The following is a 23,139-nucleotide window of genomic DNA, read 5'->3' on the forward strand; positions in this document are numbered from 1 at the left end:
TTGAAAAGTTAAAGGCGATCTGCTACATACATGCTTGGCCCCACATATCCGGAAACTGGGGTAGGAGTGGGGGAAGGGCAGCATGGGTCTCAAGCTCCAGAAAGATGGGAGATTAGGGATGGAAAGATGACATCTTCCTGAAGAACTCAGCCAACATGGAAATCAGGGGTCAGAGAAATATAAAAGTCACTGTTTTGAGCCAAATGGCATGCCAGATATTTTTGACTCTTCTTCGACCTGGACTTGGCAAGATCATAAAATAAACGGCTTTTCTTTCACTGCTCTAAATCTCCAGCACTCTTCTTATGAAGTAAAGTTGTTTCTTACAGGGGTGGTCTGAGATCGGCAGTTCCTAAAGCCTGTTGGCCATCTAGCCTAGCTGGATCAAAGGGCTTCAGGTTCAAGGAGAGAGCTTGTCTCACACACACACACACATACACACACACACACACACACACACACACACACACACACACACACACACAGCTTTTTTAAAGAATATGGTGTCATGGTCCGACCACAGCCGAGGTCTGTGTTGATGTCCATGACCTGTGGTACCATCAAAGGCCACACGGATGCCCAGGGTCTAGGCTGCAACTTGTACCAGGTTGGCGCCTGAGAGCCGTGCCGAATTGAGTGGCCAGCGCTGTCACCTGGAACCATGACGTCTTCTGGGCCAGGGCTGCTGCTGAGGGTCATGTCTGGGTCCGAGCCCTACCACAGCTGCGTTCTGTGTTGATGTCCGTGGCCCATTGTACCACCCAGGGCTGTGCGGATGCCTGGGGTCTGGACAGCCACCTAAGACCATGTTGGTGTCCGAGGGCCATGCTGCCACCGGGGCCATTCTGATCTGGGCGGCCTGTGCTGCCATCGGGGCCATGGTGATGTCGGGTCCCAAGCTGCTGCCAAGGGCCTTGTCTAAGTCCATGTTCCTGCCGTAGTTAGGGTCTGTGATGTCCATGGCCTGTGTTACCACAGGGGGTCATAGGAATCATGTCTGTTGAAACCCACAGGCCGTGCTGAACCCGACCCTCGCTGGCCTTGGGATAGCTGGCCCTGCCCCTCGGGGGACACTAAAGCAGGAAAATCGGCCCCGCCCCACGTGGGAATGCTGGCCCCCACACTCTGGAGAGATGGTTCCACCCCTCACTATGGATGTGGGAGAGCTGGCCCCGATGGCATGGGCCTAAGAGAGCTGGCTCTGCCCCTCAACTGAGTGGGGCGGTCCCAGTGGCCTGGACCAATCAGCTCAGCCACCACCCAGGACCTTGGGTTGGCCCACCCCAACATCTACTTGATCTATGACCTGCTGGAGTGCACGAAGGAACTGGTCCTGTGGAGCAATAACTGTAGGCTCTCCGTGACTCAGTGCAACAGCAGGACATCCGAGAGGAGTTTTGGTGAGGATCCAGTGATGATGGTGTATCAGAGGCCTTGAACCAGACCAACGACCCACTGCAATGAGCATTCTGCAGTGGACAAAAGTGCGCACTGCATGCCACACCGCAGCTCGCATGCCACTGGGATGAATGAAGACGTGTTGGAGACGCAGGAAAGACGGAGGAATGAAGTGGTTTTGTTGCTGTTGGTTTTGTTCGGTTTTTAATTAATTTTGGGTTTTTTTTCCAGGGGTGGGGTATGCTGCAGGGTAAGCGTCAGATATGGAGGGGTTGGGAGGTTAGCAGGATTAGGATGCATGATGTGAAATTCCCAAAGAATCAATAAAGAATTATATATATATATAGTGGAGAACTGTCAAGGAAAGACAGTAGACATCAGCCTCTGGTCTTTCACATACATGTGCACATACTTGCACATGAACCTCACACATGTACATATACTCACATTAGCAAGTACATACAACAAAAAACATGCACACAAAATTTTAAAATAAAATCCCGTTGCAGTTAGGTAAGTTGGAAGATTAGTAATTTTTCTATATGAAAACCTTCTCCAGATGTCGTGACCCCTGTTCAGCTGTTCAATGGCATTTTAGAAAATTGCCAAGAGGTTGAAAGACACAGTTGGCATCCTACCTGGAGTAAAACATCATTTTTTTTTAACAGTGGCTACATATATGTTCAATTGCTAAAGTGATCGCCTAGCATACACATGGTCATGAGCTTAATTGTCAGCACAACACACCTGTAATCCCAACACTCAGAAGTTTAAGGTCAGTTTAGCTATATAGCAAGTATAAGGCTAGCCTTTAGTCCCCAAGGCCCCTTCTAATCACATGGCAAAAAGAGGATTTCTTTAAGAAAAAAAATCAGTGTGTCAGTATTTCATTTGGGGAATATGTAATCTTTTCAGCAAGGGTTAGACTAGTAGAAATCCACATGTAAACATGACTTACCTCATATCATCTCCAAGAATTAACTTGTGTCCTTGAACATATACCCAGTCACTGTTCGAAAAATGATGTTGTGAGCAGTCATGTGGATGCTGGGAATCAAGCCCGGGTCCTCTGGAAAAGCAGCCAGTGCTCTTAACCGCAAAGCCACCTCTTCAGTCCCCAGAACATATTTTATATTCAGACCATAACAACAGACAAGTGCTGGTGAGGACGTGGAGATACTGAACTCCTCATGCAGCATGTAAAACATAAGATAGTACACCCACTTTATAAGACAGTTTGACACTTGTTCACAAAATTCAAACATATGGTTATCATATGGTCTAGAAGTTTCATTCCTATGTATAAATTAAAAAGTCTAGAAAGATATATCCACAAAATATCATACATGGATACTCACTGCAACAGTTCAAAGTGGAAACCACCCAACTTTCTATTTGGTAATGAATTGATAAAGAAAATATGATTTGATATTGAAAGGAAATGAACTGATTCATACTAAAACACAGAAGAACATTGAAAACAGTCATTGAAGCAGTTACCAAGGATTGCCTAGAGAACATTCTATTTGCCTGATGTGTGGGTACACCTGAAATTCTAGTTCTCAGAAATCAGGGGCAGGGGGATTGTGATCGTGACACCAGCCTGGGCTCTATAGTGAGATCTCACTCTAAAAAACAAAGATGGAATAAAAAGCAGAATCATTCCATGTGTATGAAATGTTAGAGCAGGCAAATCTGTAAAGGCAGGAAGCAGACAGTTGACTTCCTAGGACCATTTTAGTTTTTGATTATTCGTGGAGAGTGTATAAAGATGTCATCGATTTCTATATATTGATCTTATATCCTACAACTCTGCTGAACTTATTTATCCGTCTTCTAGTGCATTGCTTACAATTTTCCGCATAAAAGATCATTTCATCTGTAAATACTGACAGCTTTACTTTCAGCCTGAATGCCTTTTATTTCTCTTGCTTGTCTGTCTTGAAGCTCCAGTTCTGTGACAGATAGAAGAGCTGACATCCTCACCTTTATCCCTGTCCCTGAGGAATGTTCATTCTTTCACCATAAATTATGATATTTTCTGTACGGTTTTTGTAGCTACCCTTCATCAGATTAAAGGGATATCCTACTTCAATTTTAAGTTTTTGTTTGTTTTTTTGTTTCTAGTTTTTGTATATTTGTTTGGTTTGGTTTTTGAGAGCAGATCTCACTGTGTAGTCCGTGCTATTCTCAAATTCCTAATCTTACTTCAATAAATAGTCTCCTAAGTGCTGGGATCACAGGTGTGTGCTATGGAGGCAGGCAAACAGAACAGTTTAGCAACCTGGGAGTCCACTTAGTATGGGCTATGTGTCCACCCTGCTTCTAACATCCTGCCTAGCAAGCTGGGAGTCCCTCCTGCGTGCACTATGCACACACACACACACACACACACACACACACACACACACACACACACTTCTCTCCAACAATGAATCTGGTCACTTCTGAACCCCACCTGCACAGAGTCTATACACCCCCCTTGAAATAATAGACTAAATTTCTGTGTCCTCTGATGGCAGCGAAGCCTGGAGAGTTTCTGATCGGTCGTACTCCAGTTTATTCAAGTACCGGGGTAGGAGGCTGGTGATCTGATCAGAACAGGTTTTGAGTGTGTGTGCAATAAAGAGAACCGTGTCCTCTAAGTGAACTTCAAGGAGAATACCCTATTTACCACTTTATGCCTATGTGTAATTGGATGTACATATGATTAAAAATAGATACATTATGGGAAAGGACATCCAGTGAGCTAAGGCATACATAATCCAAGCTTGTCAATCAAAACAGAGAAACTCCTGTGCTATGACCTTTAGCAAACACGGTCCTCCTCTTAAACCCCATGAGCGGAAGCCCAAGCGATGGTTGAGGCCATTGAGTGTTTTCTAACGTAGCTAGCTGTCACTCTTGACAATGTATTCCTTTAATTTTCTGGTTTGGGGTTTTTGTTTGTTTGTTTGTTTGTTTTGTTTTTGAGACAGAGTCTCACTGTTGTAGTCCAGAATGGCCTGGAACTTCCTATGTAAACCAAGGTGACCTTGACCTCACAGAGATCCACCTGCCTTTGCCTCCTAAGTGCCAGAAGTAAAGGCACAGGCCGCTCCATGGGTACCAGTGTATTTCTCTTCTTTTCATTTCTTTCTTTCTTTCTTTCTTTCTTTCTTTCTTTCTTTCTTTCTTTCTTTCTTTCTTATCTAGTCCATCGCTTTGCCTTTCAACAGTTCCATTGCTGCTTTGCAATTTTTTTGTGCCTCCTTTATTTCAGTTTCTTAAAAAGAGGCAAAGAACTTGAAAGCACCTGATCCAGACTCTGACCATCATTCACACCATCAGTAACCCAGGATTTTTCTGTGTCTACTGACTTGAGTATATGGATGGCTTTTTGCTAACTAACTGATGTGTTGGATTGAAGGGTTTTCCTATGTTAAGCCTGCCTTTGTCTCCCGGGTAAATTTCTATGGGTCATGGTATGTAGCCTTCCTGTATGTTCCTGGCTGGTTTTCAATGCTTTGAATTTATAAGGTCTTTCATTCTTTTAGACACTTTCTTTTGCTGTCTATCCAAAGATACACTTCATTGTATCTTTGGGGTACAAGATTTTCCAGCTTTTATGTGAATATTTTAACAGCAGTCTTTTCTTGCTGAAAAAGGTCATTCCTCTCCTAAGACCATACAACTATCTACCCACATTTTTCGATACTATCATCATTTTATTTTATTCAGCTTATATTTAGGAAATTAATTAGAAGCCAGGTGTGATGGTAGATGTTTGTTATCTTTTCACTTGAGACACCATGGCCGGAGGATTGCCACTAGTCTAAGGCCAGCCTGAGCTTTATAGCAAGACTGTGTCTCAAAATAGCAGCAACGAAAGTTCATTGTGTCTGGTTAGAAGTTAAGGACTCAATGCCTAAATTCCCCTAATTCATCCAGTGGTGCAATTACTGCATTAAAATTCATTTAATAAAATTACTGGACCTGCCAGGTATTTGGCACTTTTTAAAGTATTATAAGTACAACTGAAAACAATAAACTAGACCCTGTTTTAATAACACTCATACAGAGTAGACATTCCACAAAAATTAAATAGGCTGAGTGCACAGCTCAGTGACAGAGTGCATCTCCCCACCCCTTCACTTCTGAAAATAGATTTTTTTCTCACATAACATATCCTAAATATCGTTCCCCTCACTCTACTCCTCCCAGGTCCTCCCCACCTCCCCTCCCATCCAGATCCATCCCTTTTCTGTCTCTTGTTAGAAAACAAACAGACTTCTAAGGGACAAAAATAAAAGAATAAAATAAACAAAAACTAGGACAAAACAAACAGAAGGAGACGCTCCGAGAAGGCACAGGACACAGATACGGATGTAGAGACCCACCTTGTTCGCACACTCAGGAACCTCTAAAACTCCATTTAAAAAATAACACTCAACTGGAAACCATAATATATGCTCTTTTTACCTGTAGGGTAAAAAGAGAGGAAAATGTATAAATAATATAAAAATTAAAAAATAATATAAAAATATTTTAAAAATCCCTGCCACATTATGAGGCAGGAAGCCTTCAAAGATGCTGTTGAGTTTTGTTTTGTTTTTTCCTGTTGGCCATGTACTGCTGGGCATGGGACCTGCCCTTAAGAGTGGGTTGTTTCCCCAGTGAGACTCCTCTGGAGAACATTAAATTTTCATTTGCCATGGTTATCCACTGGAGACAGTTTCTGGATTAGGGGTGGGAACACGTGTCCACGTCTCCTTTTGGCTCTAAGACCCCACCTGGTGCACGCCCCGCGTCTTCAGCCTCGGTCTCTGAGTTCATATGTGCACGGGTCCTGTTGGTTCAGAGGCTCCTGTTTTCTTGATGTCCTCCATCCCCTCTGGCTCTTACACTTTCTGCCTCCTCTTCCACAGGGTTCCCTGAGCTCTGAGGGGAAGGATTTGATAGAGACATCTCATTTTAGGGCTGTAAGCTAAAGTATTTTTTTTCTTTTTGAAGTATCTGGATTTATGTGTTTGGTTACAGCAACTGAAAGGAAATGAATATATAGAATAGCAGTGGTGACTGGTGAGCTGCTAAGAGATTAGAACTGTAATTGATGCATGTTGTATATTTAATATGTCTCAAATTTGTCCAGTTCTCTCCATATCCATGGGGATTCCCAAGGCTAACCTACCTTCCCGTTATATTGTCGAACAGCAGCCAAGCAGGACCTTTGAGGATAACTCTGATCCGATGCTCTCTTGCTCAGTAACTTCTGCTGCCTCTCTCTCTGTTGCTGTTGCTGAGACAGGGTCCTTACTCAGCTTCTTTCCTGCTAGGATGGCAGCTGCGTGCCGCCATACCCATCACTTTCTTCATGGTCAGAAAGCCTCGCATGAATTGGTCCTCCCCAGTCTCTGGCCTCGGCTGGTGATATGTTCCTTCTCAGGTTATGGCCCTCTTCGTGACTTTGTTCTATTATTGGAATGTCACACGGGCTACCTCGGAGCCTTTGCTTATGTTTGCCCTTCGGCTTAGAACCTCTTCTCTGGGCTTTTCAGATGTCCATACAGTTCCCTTTGTGATCTCAACATAAGGATGGCGCCTTAGCTGGCTTTCCATGGTTATCATATGAGACAAAGCTCTTTTTGACTAGCTTTGAACTTACATGATCATCTGGGAAAATACTGACATCACCAGAGCACAGGAAATAGGAATTCATCGCTTCCATTCAAATTCTTTTCCTGTGGGCTCAGCAATGTCTTCCTTGGGGTCTAGCGCATGTGCCTATGAGTTTATTCCTAGCTATCCTATGGTACTGGTTGCTAACAGATATCATCTTTTTTTTTTACACCCTTAATTGATCACAGAATTCTGTGCTATAACTTAGATATACTAACCCCAATGAACACCAGCCAGAGTGAACACAAACCAGAGGGTGTTTGTTTGTGGATTTGCTAAGTTTCTCACACAGGTACAAAGCACCCAAACTCATCAGCTTACAGAAGGAAGTGGGTCATGGTTTCACAGATGATGATGGTTCCCGGTGATGAGGCCATCCTTTTGGGCTTACATTAGCACAATATGTCGTGGTAGGAGCTGCATATGATGGAAGAGGCCTCTTCAACCAGTGGCAACCACGAAGCAAAGGGAGGAAGAAAAAGTGATTTCCTTCCAGGCCATGCTACAAATGACCTCGCTTCCTCCCACCATGCTCTACTTCCCAAAGTTCCACAACCACGGGGTGCTAAGTGCTTAACACATTGGCCTTCGAGGAACACTCCAGATCCAAAGTACAGCAGTTCAGATGTATTGGTTTATTTTATTACTGGGTTTTTTTTGTTTGTTTGTTTGTGTTTGTTTTTCAAGGCAGGGTTTCTCTGTGTAGTTTTAGTGTCTGTCCTAGATCTTGCTCTGTAGATCAGGCTGGCCTCGAACTCACAGAGATCTGCCTGCCTCTGCCTCCCGAGTGCTGGGATTAAAAGCATGTGCCACTACTACCCAGCTTGTTTTTTTTTTAAACAAAGTTTCACGCAGCCTAGGCTGGCCGTGAACTCACTATATATACATACATACATACACACACACACACACACACACACATATATATATATATACTTGAACTCAGCTAAGGATGGCCTGCCTCCTGCCTCCCAAGAGATGGTGTTACAAACATACTACCATTCCTAGTATTTAAACTATAGCTGCTTGATTAAGGAAAGGTTGTAAAACAAGCTCAGAATGTTTTCATTAATAAATTTTGTAACTAAACAAAGTTAAAATACAGTAGTTAGGAAATTTTAACATCTTGACTATAAATCTTAAAACTATATTGGAAAAATTGTGAAGGATTATGATGCCAAAAGATAAATGTACAAAGGAAAAAAATAAACACTGTGAAGTAAATAATAAAATAATTAACAAATATACAAAACCTTATTTAGCTTTGGTATTAATAAAGAAAAATCACACACAAAGACACTGGGTTTTCATTTATTAATTAAAGACTTTTTTTCCATAAGAGCCATCCATCTTGGAAACAGTACACACACACACACACACACACACACACACACACACACACACACACACACACACAATATAAAATGATGAAATTAAAAAGCATTAAAGATGTTCAACAACAACAGTCAGGTGCAGTGGCTCCTACCAATAATCCTAGAACTCAGGAGGCAAAGGCAAGAGGATTGTAAGGTCAAGGCCAGCCCAGACTACACAGTGAGACCCTATCAGAGGACAAAGACAATAAACACAAAAGTACTGTTCAGCGATTGTTCTCCTAACAGATCAAGTTCTATAGCTTCAGAGGCTGTCTATTGAAGTGATTCAAAATCTGGAATAACTTCATGGGCAAAGATGTTCTGTGCAGTTTATTTATAGGTTAATTAAAAATGGAAGTAGCGCCAATGTAGGTCATGGTCACATACATGATGTCACATGCGTAGTTGAGTATAAATACACTTTGGCTATGAGCCTTGTGAAGGGCAAATGGAAGCTGCGGTTGCTGCTGTTCATATGTACAGGGAATGCTCCCACCAGCTTTCCAGGAGGAAGTACACTGTCTTTGTTCCTGGAATTCAGATTGTTTCTCTCTCGCATGTGTGTGTGTGTGTGTGTGTGTGTGTGTGTGTGTGTGTGTGTACATTCATGCAATTTTCCTAGCATTCCTATGGTGAATTCATAACCTCTATAATATAGTAAAATATGAAAATAATTCCAGTGGGGTCTGTGTCTGCTTGGAACTTACTGCTTTTTAAATTCTTATTTCCTAAAGGCAGGGACTTCAGACATGAATTTCCTTTCTTTCCTCCAGTCTCTCAGGGTCTGTCTGTGTGAAGTCTTTCATGCTCTCTCCCAGTTGAGTCCAGCCTGTCTTCCCAGGACAGCCTTGCAGTTAATCTCTCCAGTCTCCAGCATCTTCAGTCTCTTGGTCCTCATTGGCTCCTTCCCCTCCAGCAACACTGTGCACAGGTCTCATCTCTCTTGATACAGTCATTAGGAGACCCTGTTGCTTTTAATGCTCTTGATCCTTTTTCTGTCATTTTTACTGCTGACTTCCCTTCTTTCATTATCATCACGCTGTTTTTTTCTCTTTCCGTTTCTATTTGAAGCTGATCTGGAAGGTCACTAGCAACCTTCTCGCTCATATGTGTTAAAATGGCCGAGTCAGAAGACTCTTCCCACACCAGCAAGCCACCTCGCTGCACAGGTCTGGCATTCTCACTCACTGGCTGTGTTACCTGAGGCGGCCCTTCAGTCAGGCCTTGAAGCTTTGGTTTCCTTAACTGCAAATCAGGGCCGATACTGGGCCTGCACAATTAGCTCACTGTTGAATAGATTAGTCATTGCACGCAACACTTACAACAGTGCATGAGTGGATACTGATCAATAAAAAAGATGATCGTCTTATTCACAGTGGCTATTAATATTGCCATATGATACAACTTCTCACTAAAGCAAGGTGCCTTGCCCCAAAAGCGATCACACCGAGACTGAAAGCTGACTCCGCCCTTCCAGATCAGTCCTCTTGGTACCACATCCCTTTACTGTCCCAGGCCCTTTACTGGGAGACACAGCACCATTGCACAGGGATGCTTTGCTGCTCCTCCCCTCTCTGCAGACCCCTGTGGCCCAGCTTCCTGCCTGGGACAGGTCCCGCCACACAGCCCGCCGGTCTAGAGGGAAGCTGGCAGCTCAGGAGCCTAGGTGAGGAGGAAGGTAATGTTGCTCCTCCAAGGAAAACAGCTAGTTCAAGTTTTCCAGTTCAGTTTGGTTTCTCCCTCTCTGGAACAAACAAACACAACAAAACAACAAACAAATGACAAACAAAAGAGAGAGAAAACCGAAGACCAAAAGAAAACACAAACTTGGCTTTTCAGCTTCATCAAATTTCATTCATTGAAATTTCGGTACCTGTGATTGCTTTTGAGATCTCAAACGGCCAATAAAGATGTCAGGGTGAGGAATGTAAGAGCTGACTGTATGAGAAAAGTCTGGTGTCTGTGTGTCTATACACACAACTGTGTGCACTGAGAACTCTGGTGTCTGTGTGTGTATACACAACTGTGTGCATCAAGAACTCTGGTGTCTGTGTGTCTATACACAACTGTGTGCACTGAGAACTCTGGTGTCTGTGTCTATACACACAACTATTTGCATTGCAGACCACCAAATCTTAAAGAGAAGATGGATCAAAAAACGTTTGCAAGGATAACAAAACACTATGGCAGTTTGCATTTCAAGAACAGACAATTTAGGTGTACATCAAGGAGCAACAGGAAGGCCCCAGAAAACACCACTCTGTCCATCAGATCCCACAGCCAGCTGCTGGGTGCCACGTAAAGCTCCACAGAGCTCGTCTTAGCACACAGCAAAGTAACAACAGTTTGCATCTGAGCCCCCATGTCATTTCATGGGCTGTGTAGAGTCTACAGTGTAGACTGCAAACAAGCATTCTTGGTGACAGGTGCCAATGATTCCTAAAGAGTACACGGTGTAAACTCATGACGGGGGATAAATGCGGCATTCTGGGTCGGGCGCACCAAATGTGTGACCTTATTATGAGGCCTCTCCATGTAGCGCTAACATTTGTTTATGTGTTTGTCAGAACAGAATTTTACCAAGCAGCCCAGGCTGGCCTCCAACTCATGGCAGTCCTCCTCCATCGACCTCCCAATCACTGATTGTACAGGGATCAGTCATCAGTTCTGTCTCTATCTCTGGCGTTCAAGCGGCAACCCCGTTTCCCTCTGGCTACACCTGTAGCTTTATAGTCACATTTTTATTCTAAAACAACTCATCCAGGAATTGGTGTGACGTCTGTTTTATTTTATAGTAAATGCTCTGAAATTTATACACCTCTGTATTTTTATTTGCCTTGCTCTGGCTTTGTGTTTTGCTTACAGATGAAGTCTCACTGTGCCACGTAGGCCGATCCCAAACTCCTGAGCCCAAATGATTGTCTCCTTCAGCAGCTGGAACAGCTGGTACCACAGGTGCTTACCGCCACACTCATCCCAAGATTTATATACTTCTTTTAAGTCTTTATGCTTGAGTGAGGTCATCTTCTAAGTCACTGGAAAGTTATGTGTATGTAGAATGTGAGAACTGCCCAGTTAGAAGTTAAAAGTGCAGGATTTTTTTGGGGGGGTGGGGTGAGGGGGGGGGCTTGTTCAAGACATAGTCTCGCTCTGTAGCCCTGGCTGTCCTGGAACTCACAGAGATCCACCTGCCTCTATTTCCCAAGTTCTGAGAGTAAAGGTGTGCCTGGCTAAAATTGCAGATTCTAAGGCCAGACTTTGTAGTCTGAGGTGAGATCTGGAAGTCTGTAGTTTTACATTAACTTCAAAGAACTCTCAGGGCAGTCACAGCCATCCCAAACCAAGGCTTGAGAAACACTGGGAAAAGGCAGAAAGCCCGGTGGGGAGGAGGGGCGGGAGGACAGGGAAGGGTAAAAACAAAGAAGGTTTGGAAATATCATAAGGAAACTCATTTCCCTGTATGCTAATTTTAAAAACACAAAAAGGGAAAAAACACTGGGAAAAGGAGTTCCTGTATAGCCTTTTGCTAGCTCACACAACACTTTCGTACAAGTTGGAGTAAAGAACACCATTTGTCAGCAGCCCAGATTTTCACTGGTCGGGAATAAAATGGACAGCGTCCACGGAGGGGAGCAACGCCCCAGGGCTTGCAGCGGGCGGCCCACACACGCATGTTCACAGTCGGTCGTCTCTCAGACTTCCCATTTAAAGCTGGAGAGTCCTTTGTGCACAAGAAGTGCCAGAGAAAGAGCATTGCTGGCCCTGGCAAGAGGCCCTGGCGAGAGGAGGGGCTTCTTACTCGCTTTCACCATTGTTACGGTGGTTGACTTGTGGCCAATGCCTGGGCACAAGGGAGAGCCACTTACACAGAGGAAGGGGTGTGGGGACAGAGAGGAAGTCTCCAGTTTTTCATGAAACGCAGCCCTTTTGAAAGGAATGCCAGTAAAGAATCCCAAGTCTGGGTTGCTGGTGTGACTTGACATTCTGCAGTATTACTGTTCTCTTGTTGTGTTTCCTATCTATGAAATGGCGACTTTCAGTGCACCTCAGGTGCCTGGTAGACTAGTTTCTCTGTCGCTAAGTGGCAGCTTGCATTTCCAAGTGCAAATTTCATCATCGCACGCGCATCCACTCCTTTACTCCTGCTCTTTTAGTGTTTTTCTAGTGACGCCCATCAGAAGCCATGTGGCAGTTTCAAAATACTGTCTTCCCACTCCTCTGCCTCACTTGGTCCTCACTCCAGCCATCTGCCAGCATCCTATGCTTGGAGGCTGTGTTCCTCAGCTCAGCTCTTCTTGATGTGCTCAGCTCCTTCTAGGCTGTTCTGGACATCACAGACAAAACAACTTGGAAAAAAGATTTATTTTCCCCCCTAGAGTGAGTGTTCTTTCCTTGTTCAAGAGTGAATCAGGCCTGGAGATGTAGTAGCTCAGTGTAAAGCTCCTGTGCCTGCCATGTGCGACGCTCTGGTTTCCAACAAAGGCCTCAACACACACACACACACACACACACACACACACACACACACACACACATTCACTCACTCACACACAGCAAACAGCAAACTGATAAAAACAAGACACGAGTGAATGGCAGTACCTTACCCTTCCAACAACTGCCTGGCCGTCTTTAAGGAGCATTCACTGCATGGGTGATTTTAGTGCTCACTCTGTCCCTTGGTTCAAATGGTTCTCCCTGTGAAGGAATGCGAAGTGAAGAGTTTTTTATATGTGTATGTTTTGAACGTATCGTTCAATGGTAGTTAACCTGCTGGCTTGGCTGTGTGTCAGAACTCGGGGTAATTTTTATTTTATTATTGTTTTTGAGACATTACTGTTGGAGCTGGCTGCCACACAATCACTTGCTCTCTGCTTTTTCGGTCGGTTCTGGTTTTCTGCAGTGGTCCCCATCTGCTGCAAAGAGAACCTTCTTTGTTGAGGGGCAAGGACTACACTTTTATGTGGGGATAAGGACAAATATCTAGAGTGTAGTTAGGGATTAAACTGGTTTAGTAAAGTGGCGGTTGTAGGTTCTCTGCCAAGATCCGTGACGTTGCTAACCCCTGGTCGTTGGCTGGGTTTTCAACACCAGGCATTAAAGGAAAAGATACTAGAGCCCATGGATTTGAGAGATTAGAGCAAGGGGTGGGGTACATGAGAGGGTCTGGGGGAGGGGAAGGAGGAAATGATGTCATTTAGCATTCTCAAAATTTCCCTTTAGTTTATACTCATCTTCTTATCTAAAGACAGTCCAAATCCTGACTCCAACACCACAAATTAGTTTGGGTTGCTTTTGAACTGTACATAAATACAGTTACATAGCATTAATTATGTGTGTTTATGAGGTCCAGTCATGTACATAGTTCATTCATTTTCATACCTGTATAAAATCCACCAGACAAATAGACCAAAATGTACTTCCATGAATGACTGTAGTGCAGAGCCAGGAACTCTCCAGGTGATGCTGGTGGGTGGTACTTCCACCCAGTGCCAGTCAGGCAGTGGGGCTCAGAAACTCCCGAAGGAGTTAACTTACGCCATTTCCTTACTTTCAATCTGCCAATGGCTCTCCATCGCTCCTAGGAGGCACGTGAACCCCCTTAGCTTAGCACAGACACTGCTCGTGAACTAGCCCTTACCTGTCTCCCATGGTTTATCATCCACACTTCCACACGACTTCGCTGTCGTCATACTGAACATGCCCTCCTACGAATCTTCAGCATTCACTCTCCACTTCAGTCACACGTCGCTTCCTCTCTTCTGTCAGTCACCCATGCCCGGTCTTTAATCTTACTATCTGAAGCCTCCTGAGTACAGACCTCCCTCTGGGCACTCTCTCCCATACCACTAGCACTGCAGCCCATGTACATACCTGTTGCCTAAGTGAACACGTGGTACCACTGTTATTGTTGCTACTTGTTGAATGATTGGGCCCAATTCTCTTTTCCTTCCTCTGTTCATTTTAGTTTAAACCTTATTGTGGAATGCAAATATTCTTCACACCTTTAACAAATGTGCCTTCAGGTAGAGTGCTGACATGGTTTTTAGCACATACTGTGTTAGCTTTGTAACAGTAAATGAAATCAATACAAATAAAGTTTCCTTATGATTGCCATCCTTGAAGATGGAACTGAGAGTGCAAACTGGACATCCACAGTATTCATAGTATAATTATTCTCACAGTAAGCAGATAGCCAACATTGAGTATATTTTCTTTGAATTTAAAACAAATTGTTCATCAAATTTTCTTGCAACTTAGAGTGATGTTTCTTAAAACATAGTCTAGAGCAGTGGTTCTCAACCTGCGGACTGTGATCCCTTTGGGGTTGAATGATCCTTTCACGGGGGTCACCTAAGACTATCCTACACATCTTATATCCATTACAATTCATAACAGTAGCAAAATTACAGTTATGAAGTAGCAACAAAAATAATTTTATGGTTGGGGGTCACCACAACATGAGAAACTGTTCTAAAGGGTCATCACAGCTTTTGGAAGGTTGAGAACCACTGTTCTAGAAGGTGATGGTCAGATACCTGGAGAATATTTTGTGGAGAGAGACTGGATTTCACCCTAGACATCTCCCCAGTAGAAATGCCTAGAGGTGGAGTCCCAGAATCTGGATTTTTAACAAGTTCCACACATGATTCTTTTGTGTAAATGTATTTAAGAATTTTTTTATTGTGTGTGTTTATTTTAGGGGGTGGGGGAATGCGTTGCCACTGCTAGCAATGAGGTCAGAGGACAACTTGCAGGAGTTGGTTCTCTCCTTCTGTCCTGTGGGCCCCAGGGATCAAACTCAGGTCATCAGGCTTGATGGAAGTGCCTCCGCCCACTAAGGCATCTTGCTAACCCCTTTACACATTACACTTAATGGTGGTGAAGTTAGTCCCTGTCTAGAATTAAACCAAATAGTTCACTGCATTAATTTAGTATAGATAAGGGTCTGACTTTCAAGTATTCTCTTCTTAGTAAGGTATCTGGGTGAAGGTGTATTAAATTAAGAACTATCTTGAACATGAGAGAAAAAGAACAAGATAAAAATCTTTTTGGTATTCATTAGAATGACATCCACTAAGGTTTTATACTTCTCTTGAACTTTCTAAGGTACATTCTCAGCAAGAAAAAAATACATCAAGTTTTTACAGCCCAGCAGTATTCCTTCCACAACTGGGAATTTCCAAAATAGATTCTTTCGGAGCTGAGTCTTACCATTCTTCTTGAACTTGCCTACTTCTTCAGTAGTTCTGTATCAATGACAAGGCAACCAGTCAGATAGCTGGGCAGATGACTCAGTAGGTAAAAACATTGGTCTGCAAGCAGAAGGACCTGAGTTTGAATCCTCAACCCCCATGTAAAGTGCTGGGCATGACTTCAGGGGTCTGTAATCCCAGGCAGAGACCGGAGATCCTAAAATCTTTCTGGCCAGTCAGTCTAACCTAACTGATGAGCTTCTGATTCGAGAAGAGACCCTGTCTCAGGTCAATAAGACAGAAGGTGATAGAGGAAGACATCCAATATCCTGCTTTGACACTGATGTGTGCGTATACAGCTGAGCGTACCTACACACTCACCTGCTTGTCACACACACACACACACACACACACACACACACACACACACACACACACACACACACACCAGTTTAGGCATAATAGTCTCCTGGAATGTCAGCACTTGGGAGGCAGCAGCAGGAGTTCAGGGATATCCTTTGACTTTTAAAGAGTTTAAGGCCAACTTGGGGTATTTATATACCGTGTCTCAAGAAAGAAAAGAGTGCAGGAAGGTAGGAGTAAAGGAAGATAGGAAGAAAGAGGAAAAAATAAGAAGAATTCATGCCACATTCTCCCTTCCATGTATATATGGTCATATTTGGAGCCAAGGAAGGCAGTTATAGACCCATGACCGTAGTTTTGAAAATTCTCTCTATGGAATCCCCTTTAAGAATTTTATTAGAGGAAGAGGGGGAGGAAGAGGGGAGGGGGAGGAAGAGGGGAGGAAGAGGGGAGGAAGAGGGGAAGAGCTGTGTTAGTCTGTTCTGGGATGCTATAATAAAATAGCCCATCTTGAGTGGTTTAACATGAATAAATGTTTTAAAAAACACATTTATTTACCCACAATTTTGGAGGTTAAAATTCTGTGATCCATGTACTAGAAGACTTCGTTTGGAGTGGGGGCACCCTCCTGGCTGTGTCTTCACAGAGTCCATTCCCTGCACCGTGTGGAGAGAAAAAGAAGTCTCTATCCATCCCTTCCTTACAGGGGGACCAGTCTGATCAGATTAGGGCTCTATTTTATCATGCCTCTCTCTTTTCCTCCCTCCCCTCCTTTCCTCTCTCCCTTCCTCCATCCCTCCCTCTCTCTCTCCCTTCATCCCCTTCTCCCCCTTCTTTCCCTTTTTCCTTCCTCAGTCATGGGGACTGAACCCAGGGCTTACATACTAGACAAGCTCCATACCACTGTGTAACTTCTCTAGACCTCGATCCTCTTTTTAAAGTTCCTGCTTTCAAAATATAGTCACACTGAAGGGTGAGGGTTTCGACACATGAACTGACAGATGTGCAACACTTGGTCCATGACAAGCATGCTGGGGTAGTTTGCATGTAATTGGCCACCATAATCCCAAAGGGGGTGGCACTATTAGGAGATGTGGCCTTCCCAAAGGAAGTGTGTCACTGTGGGGGCAGACTTTGAGGTCTCTTGCTTAAGCTTTACTCAGTGTCACAGACCACTGCCTCTTGCCTTCTGATCAAGATGTAGCCAGAACTATGTGCCTGTACACTACCATGCTCCCTGCCATGAAGATAATGGGCTAAACCTCTGAAAATGTAAGCCACCCCAATTAAATGTTTTCCTTTATAAGAGTTGCTGTGGTCATTGTGTCTTCACAGCAACAGAAACCTTAACTAAGACACCTGTTCATGAAGTCTTTTATCTCCTTTTTCTTTTTCAATTCTGAGTATTTATACACATGTTCTATTCATTTCTGGATAAATTTTTCTTCCAATTTGGCCAAACAGTATCAGTTTTAGTGGCCACAGGATCTTCAAGAGCATATCCAGCACTTTATGCTTTAGCTGTTCAGGACAGGTCATGAAGAGGAGTCATGGAAGTGTTCATGGACCATAAAACTGTTGGCAGGTGACCTTCTGTGTAGACTTCTTTACACTGTGCCTTCTTTTGAGTTTCAGTGTAAGGATAGAAATGTGGCTTTGTCTGCACTGCCATTTACTGTCTGCTTTACAGAACTCTGATTACAGTAGCATGACATTCTCTGTCAGAACAATGATGTTAGAAGTGGCATTAGTGGACACTCTATTTAAATTCAAGACGCTACAGGTTACTGCACATGGCAAATGAATCAATATCTGAAATAGTGACAATCCACAGAATTATACCACCTGTTAACTGTAATTTTAAATTTCATAGTAGCTGCATTAGAAATTACACGGAAAATTACAAACAGGTGAAATCACCTTTAAACATATTTATCTTGAAGTATGATTTTAACGTGTGATCAATATTACAAAACATCTATGAGATCTTTATCCCTGAAATATGCTGTTGTGGAATAGTCCTTTTGTATACTGTGAATATATATTACTCTCATTGGTTCAATAAAGAAACAGCTGGCCAATAGCTAGGCAGGAAGAGAGGACGCTAGGAAAAAGAAGGGCAGAATCACACGGAGTCCCCAGTCAGACACAGAGGAAGCAGAAGATGAACATGCTGTGCTGATAAAAAGGTACCCCACCCCATGGTAGAGCATAGATAAGAAATATGGGTTAAGTTGTAAGTGCTAGCTAGTAACAAGCCTAAGCTATTGGGTGAGAGCTTTTATAATTAATAAAAAGTCTCTGCATCGGTTATTGGGGAACTGGAGGTCCCAACATAAAACTCCACTTACAATATGGTGATATTTTCATACTTACAACACATTTGGATTCTCACTAGGCACATTTCACCTGCTGAATGGCACATGGTGGCTCTTGGCCACTGGATTGGACAGCACAGGCTTAAAGTAACACTTCTGGATACAGACCCCCACAGCTTGAGATCTGGAAGACAAGTCCAGAGTACAGAAGATTGCGTTTTCTGTCAGGCTAAGTGTGTCCACCTGGCACACATGTCTACACAGTAGGTAACTATTTCTGTTGTGGTTTGCTCCCCATGGTAGTAGCAGCTCTCTTTCAGGTATCAGCTATTTAAAGTGGCTTAAGTTCTTCCTGTCAATCAGCTGGTCAAGTGTCTGTTCTGAGATGAATCATTTGTCTGTCATCTTCCATCCCTACCCGTTTACTGACCCAAGACAGGACCTTATTGAAAGACTTAATGCAACTTCCAAAAGTACCTGAAAACTTAGTAGTTGTTTTGATCCCAAGAGATGACGACTTCTCATGGACAAGTGTAGACTTGACTTAGCGGTTTTGAATTTTTATTCATCTTCCTGAATTAAACAAACAACAAACACCTTCACCGCCATTCCTTGGCTATGGGAAACAATTGAGTCTTTTTTCTTTACCTGGTTTAGCTTCCATGGTCCTAAATCACAGGTTTAAATGTCAGTTTTCAAAATGTAGCCGAGTTAATGAGATTCTTTGGCAGAAGATGTTACAACAGGACTCCTCGGCCATCTGTCTCAGGTGTGAACATGTCAGACCTCATGAGGCGCTGCTCTAAGTCCTCCTGTTTCTGCCATAGCTCCTAGCACAGCATTCTGCAAATAGTAGCTACTCCATGAACGCTTTCCGGAAGAAAAAAGAAAACGTTTTTGTAGCTGGCTACCCTAGTCTGGACTAAACTGGATTAAGGCATCAGTAGAGAAAAGAGGAATCCCTGTGTGCTTAGGACCTGGGACTGAGGCAACATGGAGATGCAGGGAGCAAGATGACATCTACAGATCAAAGCCCACTCAGGTACCAGACTTAACCCCTTAGAGAGGTCATCGTTATCATGTGTACATCTAAAGAGCTTGGCTGAGGCTGGGGAGAGGACTCGATGGGTGAGAACTCTTGATCTGCCCGCATGAGGATCTGAGTTCAGGTCCACAGCATCAGATAAAAAGCTGGGCATGGCACATGTGTTTATAATCCCAGTGTTGGGGAACAGAGACAGGGCATCCAGGGAACTCACTGGGCTGCCAACTGAGCTGAAGTGGTGAGATTCAGGCAGTGAAAGAACTTCTCTCAAGGGAATTAGAAAGAATGTCGTAGGGGAAGACATCCGACGTCCTCTGGCTGCTGTACACACATGCTTTCATGCACACACATCACACACACACACACACACACACACACACACACACACACACACACACCTCCAAGCATCGTGACACCTTGAAGGCTTTTCTACAAGAACCACAACCCGGAACTGCAATCTGACTTTCCTTTGGGTCAACAGCTCACAAATAATGACATGGAGACTTATTAAGTGTGAATGCTCAGCCTATAGCTGAGGCTTGTTCCTAACTAGCTTTTAAGGATTAAAACTTTATATTACATTTTTTTAAAATGAGCTGCATAGGTGCAATACCTTAAACAAGAATAGAAACATATATACAGTATAACAAAAATAACCTTAAATTTGTATCAATATACAAATTCCATACCAATGTAAATTTTTGAGATTAATAGTTGCTTTTTAGTTAAAAGTAGATTTGTAGAGACCCACAGAAGCTTCCTAGTGAGAACTTACTCAGGGTCTGAGAATCTGAGCTTGCTTTACCCAGCAGGGCTGCATAAGCGAATGATGGGACCATGGGTGTGGTTACCAGGTGTTTGGAAGGGTCTGCACTTGGCTGTGTGGTATGCTTTGATCTAGCAAGGGGGAGGTCCTTTGCCCTACCCCTTGGCATTGTTATAAAAAGCCCTTTTGAAGGGACAGAAAGGACCGGTGGATTTTAATCCACGTGCTCCCCAAGCTATCCTGTGTTTCTGTCTGTCTCTTCTCCATTATCTTTCTATCTAAAGGTTTCTTATTCCTCTTTCCTCCTCATAGGAACCCTTTAAGAGGCCAGCTTTCACATAGCTCCAATAATATATCCTTTTATCCTATCATTCCTGTATCCCCCCTTTTCTCGTCAGAAAGAGATCCTTGAACCCATCCTCCCGTGCTTACTTCCCTCCCTTACCATGACCAGTAACAACTTGTAACCAACCCCCCTAAATGATGGCAAACTTACATAATCCATTGAACAACCAAAACCCACCCACCTCACCTCTTAGGAACGTAGGCGTCCTGTTCTCTAGACAGTTTCCTGTTGTCTGGGAGTTACAGCATATTTAGGGGACCCTGAGAAAATCAGGATAATGGTCAAGTCCTGGGAGAGCTGGCTGTATTGGGTTTTGTTTGTTTAATTAGTGTCTGTGTGATGGAAAAGTGTAGAGTTTATCTGAAGTTTTGGCTGGAGAGTTTGTGAGGCTGGACCATCTCATCTAGAAGCTTTGAAGTTGTTCTAGATACAGAATTTTGAGGAAACTGCAACAGAGTCATTCTGAGAGGCTGAATCACCTGGGCTACTTGTCTTTATTGGTGTCTGTAGCATGAATTCTAGTTGGTCTTAATAATAAAAACCCAGAGCCAGATATTGAGGTAAATGTTGAAAGATCAGAGAAGCAGAGGAGCCAGCCACTAGAGTTCTTAACCCCTACTGAATCCTCAGCCTGAAAGAGCACTGAGCTCCTGTCCCCTCCTGTCTTACATTCCTCTGCCTAGCCATATCATTTCCTGTCTCCATCTCCCTAGTGCTGGGATTAAAGGTGTGAGATCCCAAGAGCTGGGATCAAAGGTGTGTGCCACCACTGCCTGGCTAGATCAATTTTAGACTGGATCAATCTTGTGTATCCCAGGGTGGCCTTGAACCACAGAGATCTGTCTGCCTCTGCCTCCCAAGTATTGGGATTAAAGGTGTGTGCCACCACTGCCTGGCCTCTATGGCTAACTAGTGACTTAACTCCACACTCTGATCTTCAGGCAAGCTTTATTTGTTAGATCACAAACAAAATATCACCACAGGTACCTGGTCCTTTTTTTCTGAAAACACACAAACTTTTAAAGGTAACGTATGTATCTGTATTAACACAAGTATGGAATGTGCAGTGTGTACAAGTCAGCTAAAGATGAGTTTTTGTTCTATATTTTAGCAAGTGAGAGGCATCTGTTAACTGTATAAATCTGTTTAGACTGTATAACCAAATCTCTATCCATGCCATATGAAAGGATGGCATGTAATAATAAGTCATGAGGACTCTGGAGCCAACATGTCTCATCCAGTCTCAGAGCTGTTCCCATGTTGAGGGATCAGCACACATGTCACCTGTCCTGTAGTCTTTCTTAGTTCCGTTTTTCATGTTTGTAGTCAAGATTTTCAGGAGGTCTCTCCCAATCAAATCTGATCTTCATTAATTTTGAAGAGAAATATAACTTTTTGTTTCCTGTGGAAACAAAGGCATAACCTCCCCGCCCCCCAACACAACATATTTTCTGACTTCCATTTTGAAGTTAAGACATTCTTAAAATACATAGGTTGGGCCAGGCGGTGGTGGCACACACCTTTAATCCCAGCACTCAGGAGGCAGAGGCAGGAGGATCTCTGTGAGTTCGAGGCCAGCCTGGTCTACAGAGTGAGTTCCAGGATAGCCAGAGCTATAGAGTGAAACCCTGTCTCCAAAAAAAACAAAAACAAACAAAACAAAACAAAATACAGGTTGGTTTAATTTAGCAGTTTCCATAATCCAATGTCTCTCAGCAGCTATTGTTTTTTGTACATTAGCATTTAAAAAATTCAAAGTCGAGTTCGTGTGGTGGTGGTTGAGGCAGTGTAGCTCCATGACAGGTTCAGCATCCCACACCCCTTACCCAGCGCCACCATGATGCCAAGAGGAAGGTTAGCACGTACGGAGCGGCGAAGACAGAGCCCAACTGACTCTCTGAGAGGCTGTCGGCCAAGCCTGCCCCTGCCAAGGTGGACTGGAAGCTGAAGAAGGCCGCGGGAAAGGATAAACCATCAGACAAAAGAGTGCAAACCCAAGGGAAGAGGGGAGCAAAGGGCAAACAGGCGGAGGTGGCTGACCAGCAAACCACAGATGTGCCTGCAGAGAACGGAGAGGCTGAGAACAGGAGTCCAGCCTCTGAAGTCTAAGAGAAGAAGCCAAGTCCGACTAACCATCCATCGTGTCTGTGAGTGTCCCCCCCTCCCTTCTTGTACAATCCAGAGGAATATTTTATCAACTATTTTGTCAATGCGAGTTTTTTTAAAAGGTGCGAGGAACCCATTTCATCCCATTTTTTTAAGTGTAAATGATTTTTTTAAGAGGTTAAAAAGCAGACTGAATGGTAATTTGGAGTCTTGGTCGTGCATTTGTGTCTGGAATATTTTCAGTTATATTTGGTTTCGTGTTTCTAGTAGAACTGTATCCTAAAAAACCACTACTCCTCGGTCCTTGCCCTGTCAGAACTGTCTCTGGTCACGGCAGTCCATTTTCCTAACAATTGTGATAATGTTCCGTGAAAGATTAAAATTTTGAATATGTACTGTATGTGGCATAAAACTGTGAGTCAGTGGAATTAACGATTGTGAGCGTTTGATTGTTATGTGAGGTCTTAGGGAAAACTTGCCAAGCTTAGGATGGAACATCACTGGGATAAGTTCAAAGAGAAACAACACATGGCTGTTCTGGGTACGTGAACACAATGTCTGACTCTTAGA

General features: G+C 43.5%; 1 pseudogene; it reads left to right on the forward strand.

Annotated features, from left to right (window-relative positions):
• The first annotated feature begins 806 nt into the window (after positions 1 to 806).
• LOC128113186 (non-histone chromosomal protein HMG-14-like) lies at positions 807 to 22,614 on the forward strand (annotated as a pseudogene).
• Positions 22,615 to 23,139: the final 525 nt, after the last annotated feature.

The sequence above is a fragment of the Peromyscus californicus genome, unplaced genomic scaffold (assembly GCF_007827085.1).
Source record: "Peromyscus californicus insignis strain IS unplaced genomic scaffold, ASM782708v3 Scaffold_18__1_contigs__length_77618521, whole genome shotgun sequence".
Classification (NCBI taxonomy): domain Eukaryota; kingdom Metazoa; phylum Chordata; class Mammalia; order Rodentia; family Cricetidae; genus Peromyscus; species Peromyscus californicus.